Here is a 14,388-nt window from a genome sequence, read left to right on the forward strand (position 1 = left end):
TTGTACAATTGTGACTATATTATGAGCCTATATTTGTTTCAGCAGTATTACAGCTGTACGATGTTGTGTGTAAACAAATATCAGCAAAAGTACACAATTCAATTCGATCATGACGAGCCTCCACATTAATGTCGAATTGATTGACATGTATAAATGACAAAGAGAAGAATGAGGGTGATCAGACATGATCCTTCTAGTCAGGTGATCAAGACTCTGGATGTATGGCTTTCTTCAATCAACTATTCCAAAGGAAAAGGGAAGGACTGGCACGGCAAAGGTATTGAAATGGTTTCGTGCTTTTAGCTCTGAGCAACGGATTGCGTTCAAGCGAGTTTAAACATGGGCCTTCTGGAGTCTTCCAGTATCATTTTATGTACAGGAAGTATATCCTGGCACCTCCAACATTCCTTCCTCGCTCCTTTCTACTCTATAAATAATATCGTTGGAAGAGCAGTAAAATGACACAAGTCAGTCAAACACCCTGTAAAGATTTTATATTGTGTATTCAACCATGTGATAGGGCGGAAGTTTTTGGGATCAGTCCAGTTTCCATTTTTGGGAAGGAATATTCTGTGACCTTTGCAGAACCATACACAGATATCTATCTGAACCATTGACACAATAGTAGGAGAAGCAATATAATAATGTCATAAATCAGTTCAGGAGCTTGTGAAAGCGGGGCATATATCTTATGTCTCAATGACATCATTTGATTTCATAGGGGACATCGACCCATGTGTACTGATGACTTGTCGACATTATCAACAGTGTTGGAGTGCATGCATAGCAGATTTAGCTAACGACAAGGACGTCACGATAGTCATAAACAAATATCTTGGGCTTAAATCTCACAGAGAACGGGAATGGACGAGAAAAACGTGACGGATGAACATGATTTACCTGATGCATTTTCTTTTTGAGATGGTTTCATTCAAGGATACAAATCTCTGCACGTGAACTCAATTTGTAATAAATAATAAATAATTCTCCGGGATGGACATTAAACGCGTATAATTCACTGCCGATCTTGTAAATTTTATGCGGTGTGATTTTCAAGGGAAGGTTAGGCCCCTCACAGCACGCATGGCAATCGCACAGCTACAAACTGAAACCGTTATACGTGAATCCTAAAATCTCATGTCGCTTGCATTGAATATAAATGATATTGATCATACAAGTTCAAAGTCCAGAGAATAACTAGTCTCGATTATATACCACTTTCCTTTAAACGTTGTATGTGAATGTATGTGATGAAATGATTTGAATATGACTGAATTGCACTCTAGCGGTTGCTTCTACCTCTTGGCATTTTTGTATTTGGACTACAAACAAAGAGGTCGCTGTCTCGAAGAGAAATCATAATCCTTATCGCGAAAATACCTTCCACATAAAGAAAGGAAAATCTCCATTTGTAGATCCATGCTGCATTCATTTGTTTTTAAAGATGATGAGCACATATATACCTTCATATCCCCATACGGAGTTTCAAGGCAATGTATAAAAAACCCGCAAATAATACATTTTCTACGTCTTTGTGACAAACATCATGTTAAAAGTTGTTACTTCTTTATTGAAAACATCCATGTGAAAATATTGGGTGAATCATTTTGACACAAACTGAGCACAAATTTTGCTCCCTGCATTGCTGATCTGTGTCCTCGTACAAACGAAGCAGAATTTCTGCTCGGTCTGGCCAAATTAAACAAGGTTTTAGGTGCATGGATGATTCTGCACCGTTCAATAAGCATCAAATGCCAAGATCACTTCCACTGATTTACTTACCTAAAATAAAGGTGCCAATGAGACATTTAGACATATTCATAAAAATTCAAAACACTCTCCAAAAGGCTGCATGAGAAAAGGGATCACTTCAGCCTTCCAATAATCATGTTTCCCGTTGTTTATAGCAATATTCCATTGTAGCTAGACCCCTTGGCGATTACCGTTCACAACGTTTGAAAAAATCGAGCATGTTCTTTTTTCAGTATGTAAAATAGATGTCTTCAACTCTTGCTCAGAAGTCGTTCGCTCAACAACATTCAAGGCCTACGGTTTTCTGGTAGACATGGGGAAACATGACCAAATCAATTCATTTTGTCGTCATGGGTTTTGTATATCCATAAAACTGTCCTCATTCTCCATCTTATCAACTTCTAGAATGCCAATCAAAGAAGTCAAAGGTTTTGTCAGGTTAACAATTGAATGACCTTTGCGTGTGTTCTCGGGCATGATACGCTCACTTTTTTTACGAAAGGCCGGTATGCTAAATATTTCATAGGCACACGGAATAATAACACACACAGAATAATAACTGTTACATACTCATTTTGTATTTGGATGATTACAATCAGCTTCTTTCTAATGAAGATGTGGAAAGGTGAGGTGAGGTGAAATGGGGTTTAACGTCGCACTTAAGAATATTTCGCTCACATGGCGACGTGCATGCGCGTGTATCATATGATGTGTATGTGTGGCTGCTTGTACTAGCCCAGACTGAAGCTGGTTTTATAGTGCTGGCTCACTGAGATACCATGCCGCAGTGAAGCATGAATACCCCACTCAGACACATTATACTGATTCCGAGCCGACCAGTCCTTGTTCCCATTAATACCGAGCTCCAGGCAGGGACCAACAAGTACCAGATTTTAACGTCTTTGGGTTTGACGCGGCCGGGGATCGAACCCTCGACCTTCCGCTCTCCGGACGGACGCCCTACACCACGGTGTCGGTGTGGATGTGGGAAGGGTTTGGTCACTTTATGAATTATTATGATTATGGAAATGACCAGATGGAAAATGCTTTTCAGTGGTCCAAAGGTCAGTTCTTACTAAAAGGGTTTGTCAAACGTAACAGTTAGATCTCCTTCATTTCAGGACAATATGTCAAATTGGAAAGCAAATGTCATCACACGTTTACTGAAAATATGTGAAATGATGGACTCCTTTAAAATTATAACATCAAAACAAAATTGTTTTGCTGATATGTCTTTGTGCACATGAATATGAATTTCTGCTCGGATTTGCAAAGTTAAAGCAAATGGATCTAGCAAGTTATTTAACGTAATCTTCAGGTGTATTTGCTTCCGTTACATTAAGTGAAACAGCCAATTCCCTTCCGTTGATTTACCTACCTCCAGCAGACATACAGCAAACCCGTGAAACGGAATGACGCCATATTTAGATATGTGTATATAGGTACATAGTGACAAGATACCACCTAACAAACAGTTTGAAAAGAGGGATAACTATCCCTTGTGTCGAGCAACATACCAACAGATCCAAGATTCATTGTCCACATTCTAAATATTTGGATGTAAAATTGAGCATATTTTTCCTATGAATATTTCAAAGAGAGTCTTTTGCCCCATTTTTTTTTATTGGGGATGCGACATGTAAGACAATCTATATGTAATACAATCTTAAACTTCACACACTAGTGGCAAAGATGATGTCCAATACAAATCCCTATTTGAGCCTACATTGCCATTATTATATTGCCGCGTTTTATCGGCTGAATAATTGTCTTGCCATTGCATGTGTTTGTAATATGTGTCACCGGTTGAACAGTATACACGCCGTTTCATCTGTATTTGGTAGTGATTCATGAGTACATGCTCATGAAAGTGTCGAAAGCCTAAATTCGACTCTGATACCACTTGAGTAACAAGTACTGTGTTTGGTACTTGCTTTATATGCCCTTGTAGCTTGTTGCAGTTAAGATCTGCTACCCGTCGAACCAGGGTTCGTCATTATTATGATTTGATGTTACTGCGAAAGCATAATAGGCAAGTATGTTTTAACACTTAATGGAGTCTTTTGGAACCGCAAAGGTCACATGTGTTAGTGTAAGGTCAACTGTCAAGGTCAGAAGGTAGTGTGCGAAGAGCCATCTTGGTACATTAGACAGTGTGAAGTATGAACAATGCACAGCCCCATTATTCTGTCTAACGCGGGCTAAATCAATTTTCAGTTTCTCGTAATTACTGTAACTCATGCAGACATAACAAGGTCATACATTTTTACAAGGACATAATTCATCAAATCTGCATGTATGTACAACGCGATATATTACTGTATGTGGATTTCTTTCGTAATTAACGATCGAACCAGTCTGGCGGCAGTCGTGCAGTTCTGTAAGCATTGCTAATGGAAACAGATGTACCTATCTATGGCAGACTTCAAACCGACGTGACATAACCTGCTTATATGAAGCTACAAGGGCAAATGAGCCGATTATTCGTGTTCCTGCAAATCTAATTGGGCGGCCACAGACAGTGTCTGTGACAGCTGATGCTATTAACTAAACGGTACCCTTAGTCGAGGAGGCGGTTCCACGTGTCACTATGTCAAAATATCATTTGCTCAACCTATAACGAAAAGTGCATTGGAATGGACAAAAAATACTTTTTTGTCTTGAAAATACACTTCCGGCTAAAAATAATACTGCACTTCCCGGTACCGTTGCATATCTATAACACTCCACACGCAGCTGGCTTTTGCAGCCTTAAACGCCGAATATCATGACACTAGCATAGCATTTTATGTTTGTACCTGTTGTAGGAAACCCCTGGAATGGTTTCCGTTTTGCAAAAAACATCCCACCGGAAAAGCGCGTTTCTTAATATGCTGCTTCGATATTGATCATGGGGAAGCATGGATCTACCTGAAGCAGTATTGCTCAATTAAGGTTTCGAGTAGAAGAAAGTTTGGAATATGTTGCAATACGGAGTATATTTAGGCAATGAAAGTGCTAAGGTATTGCAAATTGTGGGTTATGGTGTATTGGTGAATCTTGAAGTATTTAGGTTTAGTAGTTGGGAGTGTTTTGGAATGTGAAGAGTGCTGAAGTTTAGGGCATATTGAAGTAGGGAGCATGTGAAAGTATAGAGTGTGTTAGTTACTGACGTAGTTCGTATGCTTAGTCATTGAGTCTGTAAACCAGTCAAATCACAGGTAGATATCCAGGTATCCATTTCACACATTCACATAGGCTAGAAAACGAAGCGATCATCTGAAATATGTAGTTCTAAATTCCACACCTCTTTCAATACGTCATGCTGTTGAGGTTCTTGAAAGGTAAATAGAAATGGTATTCAAGTATAAGACAAAATATTATGGATGTCAACTTCTTTATTGCATACACAACGTTTCTGGGCTTTTCCTTGCCCCTTCGTCAGGTGAATGACATGTATATTCGTAAGCCTGACGAAGGGACAAGGAAAGGCCCAGAAACGTTGTGTATGCAATAAAGAAAAAGTTGACATCCATTATATTTTGCCTTTGACATGACGTTATACATTGTGCCATGGTAGATGCCGTTTCACGGTCCGTAATGGAGTAGCTTCATAAGCCAAACCATGCCAAGCCAAGCCACATTACTCAAGCATTTCTCATCAAATGTTCCACCATCAAATGCTCAATTCAGCAATATTCCAGCAATGTCACTGCAGGAGACACTAGAAATGGGCTTCACACACAGTGCCCATGTGGGGAATCGAACCCGGGTCCTCAACTTGATAGACCGGATGCTTCAATCATTAGGCTACCCCACTACCCCGCAACACTATTAATAATGTATGACTCACAATATGGGAGTAAAGCAGTTTTGAGGAGGCGCAGATATTTCTTATGAATGTGGAAAAAGATTTGTGGCTTCTATTTTGTCACCAGCGAGATTACAGATGAACGTAGATTCGATACCTTGCCGAACCAATTCAGAACGTAGGATACTAAAATGTCATGGAAGAATTCATGATGTTTATCTCGATGATTAAATATCAGATAAAAGATATGACGCAGTGAAGGTCAGATAATTATTCTAAGAATGTACATAAGTATAGGAGACAGGATATGGGTTCGTCCACCCTTCAAAAGGAGCAATTTAGATCTGCAGTAGGACTGTCTAAATCACAGCTAGTTTCACGATGTTAAAGAGGCCTCGCTAACCCAAAAGCAATACCCAACAGATATTCCATTATATTAATTCCCAATCACACTACAGACCATGAATTATCATTATCAACATCTGCTTGACACTTCTGTACTTTCACCTCGTGATCCATCTCACAGGGAAGAAAATAGCATACAAATAATCAACGTGTCTCGCAAAATGCATTAGGGAACAAATGATATGTTATGTGCCAAGGCCTCACCAGGCTTCAGAGTAAAGGCCTTCTTCGGTCGTTGTGCTCACGCTGTTCTCGTGGCAGGCACGTAATGACAAAACTGCTATATCTGGTGATATGCTGTCACCTCCAGCCCTCAAATGCAATATGTTGGTTCCGTGAGAAGCAAAGAAAAACGATTACTGTGTTCTTTTTAGGAATTTCTTAGACTTTGATCAGGTTCGTGAAGATAAACGTACACACCAAGAGAAGAATGAAGACATATTATCCAGACTCTCTAATGCCAGACTCATGTCCATCGTTTACCCAGACATACTGAGTCAAGACTGATGTTTCATTATCAGACAGTTGCAAGAAGCCATTTGCGTCTTGATTCAACGTCTGTGGCGGGTGCTTCCAAAGGAGTAGGACATGAGTTACGTTTTCGCAAGCACCAGGTGTCACCATTGATTTATAGCGACCTAAACACTTTGCATCATTACTTTACCGTTTTTGCCTAATGGAATCGGTGTAGGCAGGTGTTAGAGATGTGTTATTACCGGGTGGTTTCATTTTCAATTTATGACACTGTAACATGTAAGGTGTTGTTTGAAAGCACGTGTGAATATTGCAAACCAATACATACATATTGTGTGTAAAGGTATCTATTGACCACATATATTATACTTTGATTTCCTGAGTGGTGGTAGAGGCGGATAAGGGAAAGATTTTAAGCAAGACCTTGCCTCTTGAATTACCGAAACATATCACTCTGTACACGAAACACATTGTTAATTGGATGTACTGAAATTAACGCGTGAATCGGTGAAAAATGGTTTAGCATTTCTTTTAGGATTTACCTTTCAGAGATAATATTGTGAATGTGTTTACGAAGTGAACACTGAATTAAAGCTCCTTCATTAATTCCTAGTCATGCATGAACATTTAGAGGCTGGTTAAACCACCACCCATTCGCTTACGAACATACATTCTGTTCATGTCTTTCTTAATCATTGTCGTTACTTGTCCAGTCAAAACCATTATTGACACAAATTATGTTTCATCCAGTTCAGTTTCATACTCGTGATTGTGCAGGTGAATACTTGACTTGCTTTTGCATGTGTGTTGCACCACCAGTGATGCTCATTTTGCTCAACGTCTGATAACCACTTTTTTAAATTGTTTCAGGATTACGCACACGGTATAATTCAATGGACGCTTTTACCAGATATTCTGATAACAATGGAATTGTTCTGTCGCTGTAATTGTTGCTGCAATTGTCGCTGTGAGTGAAGGCCTGTTGAACTGGTGGAACTTAATACATTTAAGGCGGAGTGCGCTCTAGGCAATCAGAGAATATTAAACGTCAACGCAGATAAAGTGTCTGGAGTATCTGCCGGGACAGATTCCAGTGGGTGTAAACGGCACATTAAGTATGGAAATATATGATTGTATCCCTGAAAATCTGTTCTGACACCTGCTGTCTCGCTGCACGCGTGATGTACATTCGAAAAAACCATTTATTGCGAGATCATGAAACCAAAAATGTGTGAGATAAATTAATAGGCCCCTACTATTGGACAATGAAAACAAATATACAACTTTGTCTACCAAGGCACGTGTATAGACACAGAAAAGTACATATTCGTTTTGTCGTGGATTTTAAGTCGTTGTCGTTACCTTGAGACTAAATATCTTTCTTATCTCAGCAGTTCTTGTGAAATATGAATCATGGTACCAATGCACACTTGTGTAAGATCGCAAACAGGGATTCATTTCGATTTGAGCTCCCGCGTATATTGCATTTCTTGTGATGTATTGGTAATTCTATAACTCTACTGCCTCTGGGGATACCATTCCAGCAGATCAAGCATTATCCCCTGGGAAAAGTTGCTTTGCTGATCAGGCTTGAGCCGATTGACATTTAAGCGTGAACGATATGTTATGCCGTGGTTCTAGTTTACCTAGTGATTCTCTTTCTTCATACACGATTTCAAGACATGTATTTCAGCTCCTCAATATTGATCTCAAACCTGGACATTCTGATTTCTGGACAAGATCAACATACCTCACTTATGATGTCATGGAATCAAATAACAAAAAACATCTTGGAGTATTTCCGATAGATAAAACTCTAAAGAAATATACACATTTAACAGAAGAACTGCATTACTTTTATGAGTGGAATGTACCTAGGGGGTGACTATCGAGGGGGAAACAACTATTGTGATAGCGATAGTCTGTTGCGACCAACTATTGCAATACTATTGCAATATTTTTTTCTCTCCTTGAATTGTCTCATTTGAAGTCATTTCCCAAATGAATGTATAGTTTATATGAAATAAAACCAAGCTGACGTACGTACTCTCAGTCTCTCTTAATACCTGACAAGAAACTTGAAACCCAGATCAGGTTTGTTAGAGAGATAACAGGGGCGGATAACTCTAAATCAAAGTAAACGAATCTGGCACTTCCTGTATTTTGCGCTGCGCATTTATCAACGGAAGTCAATTACTAAACCATCGATAATCACACACAGGGCATCATATGTTTTTATGTGTTTCACGTAGCCACCAATTTCTGAACATGGGTCGGTCGGTGGGGTCGGTAATAAAATTAGAAGGGTCGGTCGGGCGATGTGAAACACAAAAAACACAAATATTGTTCGTTTGTCCCATTGATTAATTGCTATCGGGAGCTCATCAGTTGCAATCAATCCATAGTTCGATGCATCGTTACAGGCCTAGTACAAGCAGGAGGAAACATGTTTTGGCAGTAACTGGTGAGCAGGTTTATGAGCCAACGCTTGGCAGTCGTTCAAGTCGATTTGACTGACTGAGTATGGTTTAACGCCGCTTTTAGCAATATTCCAGCAATATCATGGCGAGGTACACCAGACATGGGCTTCACACATTGTAGCTATGTGGGGAATCAAACCCGGACCTTCGGCGTGACAAGCGAACGCTTTAACCACTAGGCTACCCCACCGCCCCAGCAGATTTGATGAAATGTCAAGGTGATGTCGTTGGCATCGAGCACCATATCCGTTCTTACAGCACTCCCGCAATACATGCAATGAGTGCGGTGTTAATAAGCAAACTAATATTTTTTGCCAAAGATATATATCTCTTGGTCTTGCGTCACGTTTAGTTTCGTTCTCGCACAATGTTGGTACATCGCTAAAACCTGAAACCCTTCGAAGCGACGTTAGACTACCTTTTTCACTGATACCAACAGAAACTGGTCGTTATAGATCACTGCATTGTAAAGTTTGTAATCGATATCACGCCAGTGTCTTGGGGTAAGCATTTGACATTTATTTATCAGTAAGTATGGACAGATGATTTTCCAGAACACACAATCTCACCCTGAGACTCATGACATGACGCAACTTCGTCTTTTTAAAAGACAATGTTATGTAATATGGCAAAGGCATGATATATATTTAAGCCTGCGATTATGCAAGCGTCGTTTGGGTTTAAGTGTTCACTTGGGATTGTGTTCCTGGGATCGGGAAGTAAAATGTTTCTGGGTAAAAATATTATTTCATTATAACGAATGCGATGTTCATGCCGCCATGCCGTTTCCAGGGGAAATGTTGGTTTGAGAAAACAGACAAAAGACATCTCCATAAGCAGAGTTAAGGTCACCATTTCCGTGTTTTAACCAAACTATTCCAGAGCAATTTCATGCAGTTGTTCTCCACAAACCACACTCACTGTTATATTTGTAATTAGCACTTTACTTGGAACGTGTTTGGACGAGTGAGTTGGAATGGCTGTAGCATTATTCTAAGAAATCCACGGTGAGGAATACCAGGTATTGTACCCAAATGTGGAATCGAATCCGGACACGGGCCTTTAGCTTGCCGAGCGAAAGCTTCAATGACAAAGTCTAACCCACCGTCCCGTACTACTTCACCCGTTACTACGCCGAAAAAACCCCAATCAAGATTAAAGTAACGGATTAACAGCTGTCCAGATTAACGAACCGTTATTCCAGCTATTCCGGACTGAAGTGCTTCCGAGTTAACAGGGCCGATTTAACGTTCCAGATAAGAATAGGCACAATTACCTCAATTGTCTTTAGAGCTGACCAGTAAGGACTGACTGAGGGCAGGCTGGCGGAACGAGTCGTTCCTGCTGCTGTCGGAGAGATCAGTGCCAGACTCCACTGTGCACAGACTGCCATAGTTTGGAAGTTGCTGTCTATGGCGTAAAACAACATACTACACACGTAAGTATTGAAAATATGAATGTTGAACATCGTATGCTTGTCGTTAACTGATCATACAGGTAGCGACTGCGTGTCCTGGTATCCCAACTTCTGTGATTTATGTTCATGTAATCATTCACAGGAATCATCTTGTGCAGGCTCGACTAATTACAGATCTCCGCCACTTATCTGTAATATTGCTGATCACGATGTTGCACAACAAACACTGACTCACTACTTAAGTATTGGAATGGCAGTTTGGGTCCCTCGTCAGCGTCAAAGGAGGATATATTGTACATTTCGAGATGAGAAAACCGACATCAAGACATCAGAAGTTATCTGTAGTTAAAGCGCTATAAGGAGGAAGGGTTCACGTGTTATAGTGGGGTAGTGCAAGTGTGCCGAGATCGCCGGTATTGATTTGTAAATGTGTGGGTTCTGTAACTAGTCAATTGGAGCTGAAAAACCACGGAGACAGGACGCTTGGCAAACACAGAGTTACTCCTAACTACAGGTAGGAACATATATGTATATTTACTGTCATGAAAGTAAAGTGACATATTCAAAAATACCGCAATTTTTATAATCGCAAGTCGCAAATCTGTGTTTCATCCTCTAGGAAACCTTGTCTGTATCTCAACAAAAGCGACAAAACATGTCTATAATCAAATATACATCTTCTATAAACAAAACCCAGGCCTATGTTTAAATAACGGATGATAACATTTGTTGTGCTATCTAGCCCTATCGAGGGCCTTTTGGACAAGAATATTCAAAATATCAGGCTTTAGAAAGGCCCTAAAATACCATCACCTGCGGACTCCATAAAATCAAAACAGTGTCGTTCCCCAAGTGGAAACATCCCCAAATATGTAAATATGTTGTGTGACAATACCTTTTACGTAACATCAGATGAAGTGAATAACGTGAATATCAGAACAACCAGAGATACGTTGAGAGGAAGGGAGGGGTACACATGGTGTTGGGGAAGGAGATGTAGAAGATGGCGCGGTAGGGGTGGGGTAGGGCTGGGGCAGAGGAAGGGGCAGGGGTAGGGGATGACTCAAGCTGTGTCACATTGAAGCTTGTGGCTTTAAAGAACCTTATTGTCATTATAATCCATGCAAACGGTATGGATATCAATTGATTTTTGTATATGAATACGTGCAGTTGGTGTGGTCATGACGTTTGATTCTAAATACTTCATTAATATTGTGATGCTAAACCTCCATGCGTGTCGTTACATATGGCCGGGTCTGAACACACATCTGGCATGGAGATCGTCTGGTAGGCTCAGCCTTCAGTGACACCTGGGATATTAAAACCATTGCATTGTTGAATATATGTTTTGCTATATTACAGAAAATGGCACACTGAATTCTCGCTTTCGGTTTTTAACTTATTGTTTTACTGACAGTTGTAGAAATAATGAGTTCGCGTTCAATTTCCTGTTATCAGTAGTTCGAGTCCAGGAGAAATATATGTAGCCATGTTGTCTATATGTCAATTCTCAAAGGATCTATTCTTTCATTGCTTTTAACGATATATCGATCTGACGAATTTCGAGCAACGGAGGTGACACTGATGAACACTTTGCGGTTAAACATGACCGTACATTGCAAAACAGGTGAGCCTTTCTTAAAAGATACCTCCTCTCTAAACAGTGTAATAAATCTTATTGTGGACATGAATACCATGGCAAGGTTTTCATTCCCGGCGGTAGTGCTCTCACGAATGGCGTTCGGAACAATATATTTCCGAGTTCATTGAATTATTCATATGGAATAATAACACTGTGAGGAGTAAGAGTAACCAAAGTTCAACAAGTAAACATGTCCAGGTTAACGAGATAAAAAGTAAATTGAACATCGTGAATGGATGGTCAACGAGATGCTCAATCAGATCCACATGAGTGTATTTGTTTTAAAGGCAGATGTTCCAAAACGATATTGGTAAAATACTGATTTGACGTTAAGCGGATGGTTCTATAGCTACAACGTTGTATGCATGTTCGTGGCCATGGAAATATATCCCAAGACGAACACCACAGGCACCACGCGGGTTAATGTTCCCATGATATGCCTGGAACACACCTAGTGTGGACAGTTAACTTCTTTTGGAGGCATTTAGAAGTTAGAGTACTAAGGAAGGAAGAGATGCTATGTTAATGAACAACTTCTTTATCAAAACAGGAGTAGCATTTCAGTATAGGGTCTGACACCGTTATCAAGTAAGTGAGTGAGTATGGTTTTACGCCGCTTTTACCAATATTCTAGCAATATCACGGCGTAGGATACGAGCAATGGGTCTCACATTTTACCCATGTGGGGAATCAAATCCGGATCTTGAGCGTGACGAGCGAACGCTTTAACCACTTGCCTACCCCAACGACCCCCGTTATCAAGAACGTGAAGCACAAATATAGATTCAGAAGCAGATATACAAATATGACGATGTTTTTCCTTTTGTTTAGACTACAGGCTTCAACAGTTAGCGTTTAAACTCTGATCTGTCCCACTGTGTGGTAACTGGCATCTCTACTCTAATAAAACTCTCACCGAATCAACTGCAAAACATTTCTTCATATCTTTATTTACGCCTTCCAATCCATACATTAATAGCTTTATAACAGTGTTACATCGTACACCGAAACGTTTCTCCTGTTGTAATTAAGGAGTTGTCCATCCATATATCATTATTCTTCCTGAAACATAGATAAACGATAATATTGTTCATACCTCAACAAACTTGTGATTTTTCAGTGTGAGTTTTAGATTTTCAGACACCGTTATCAAGTAAGTGAGTGAATATGGTTTTACGCCGCTTTTACCAACACTTGGGTTGTTTCATGCATATAATATACCAAATTTACAACACACGTTTACCACTAAAAAGATATGCCGAAGTAAATGTCGAAATTGGTTGTGTGACTCTAGTCGTAAGAGACGCCAAAAGGAAATGGATGGACTGACATACGTGACGCATGTCTTCGTATCTCAGTTGTGAAGGCCGGTGCTTCTGATGTCAATCACTGGAATGTGTAGTCGAGGTGCGATATTTTACAGACCGCCGTCATAACTGGGATATTGCTGAATGCGAAGTTAAACATCTTAGAAACAGATTGTAACGAAAAAGAAGCAAATTCCAAAGACATAAAGTTGATTGTACAGTTGTTATGTAGAAGTACATGTCATGACAACCTTAAGACGGAGAGACTTCCTTCATCCACATTCGACTTACGAAAAATTTCTTTGGATTAAACCTGATCTTTGTGTCTCCATCACATTAGCTTTCAGGTACCATATAGCATTTACACAGAATTTAAAGAGCATCATTTTACTCTTGCTCAAATTGTGTTTGATAGAGGTTACAACATTTAAGACCTCGCAAACCCTTCAACAAGTCATTTTGGTAGACATGTGGAAAATATTTCTACATTTGACGCATCTGTGACACAAATTATGTACGATGCAATGCCATATTCTGACTGACTTTTGTGTTTCCGTGTTTTTAGATGAGCAATAAATGTTTGACTTTTGCACGTGTTTGTTGCTGTCGCCATGAGAGCAAGATTCACTAACATTTCGCGAACATCTGGTGTCATCGCTATTTGATGGTGATTTATGGACGCAAGCTCATGAGGTAGTTGTAAAGTCGACTCTTCTTTTAGAGTCTTATGATATCTTATGAATATGGAAAGGGGTTTGTCGCTTTATTTCAGCTTTATTTTCTAGGTTAGAATAATTAAGGTTTTTCATAGCTTCTTGTCATTTCAGCAGATCACAAGTATATCAACAGGATGTAAAGTGGGGTCTAGAACGCTGGGTTGACTTAAGGTTGACTGTTACCTAAGGTTGAATTAAAACACGACACAAAGGTTAACGGCACATAGTTCCCCTGATATCCAAGTATGTGTTATACGACAATTGGCAGCCTGTTCTTAATATAAAGATCCCGGTTCGTCTCCCTCAGTTTACTATGTAATGGATTCTTCATCACGTGGGTCTAATTGAAACGGAGAGACATTGTCTATGAAGTTGCCTTTTAAGGGTTTCCAATAATCAAACAAC

General features: G+C 39.8%; 1 protein-coding gene across 3 annotated transcripts in view; it reads left to right on the plus strand.

The window, feature by feature from the left end:
• LOC124262464 (melatonin receptor type 1A-like) overlaps positions 1–14,388 on the plus strand; it is a 97,629-nt gene that overhangs the window by 62,071 nt on the left and 21,170 nt on the right. The window contains exon 1 of one of the 3 annotated variants that reach the window (XM_046696973.1): positions 10,246–10,339. The exons of 1 other annotated variant lie outside the window; for it this stretch is intronic. The gene's annotated coding sequence lies outside the window, so the exon portion shown is untranslated. Of the gene's footprint in view, positions 1–10,245; positions 10,340–10,684; positions 10,833–14,388 lie in introns of those variants that run through there. One more of the 3 variants, XM_046696972.1, reaches the window with a different exon arrangement.

This window comes from Haliotis rubra, unplaced genomic scaffold, assembly GCF_003918875.1.
Source record: "Haliotis rubra isolate DU_JTF1 unplaced genomic scaffold, ASM391887v1 Scf84, whole genome shotgun sequence".
Lineage (NCBI taxonomy): Eukaryota > Metazoa > Mollusca > Gastropoda > Lepetellida > Haliotidae > Haliotis > Haliotis rubra.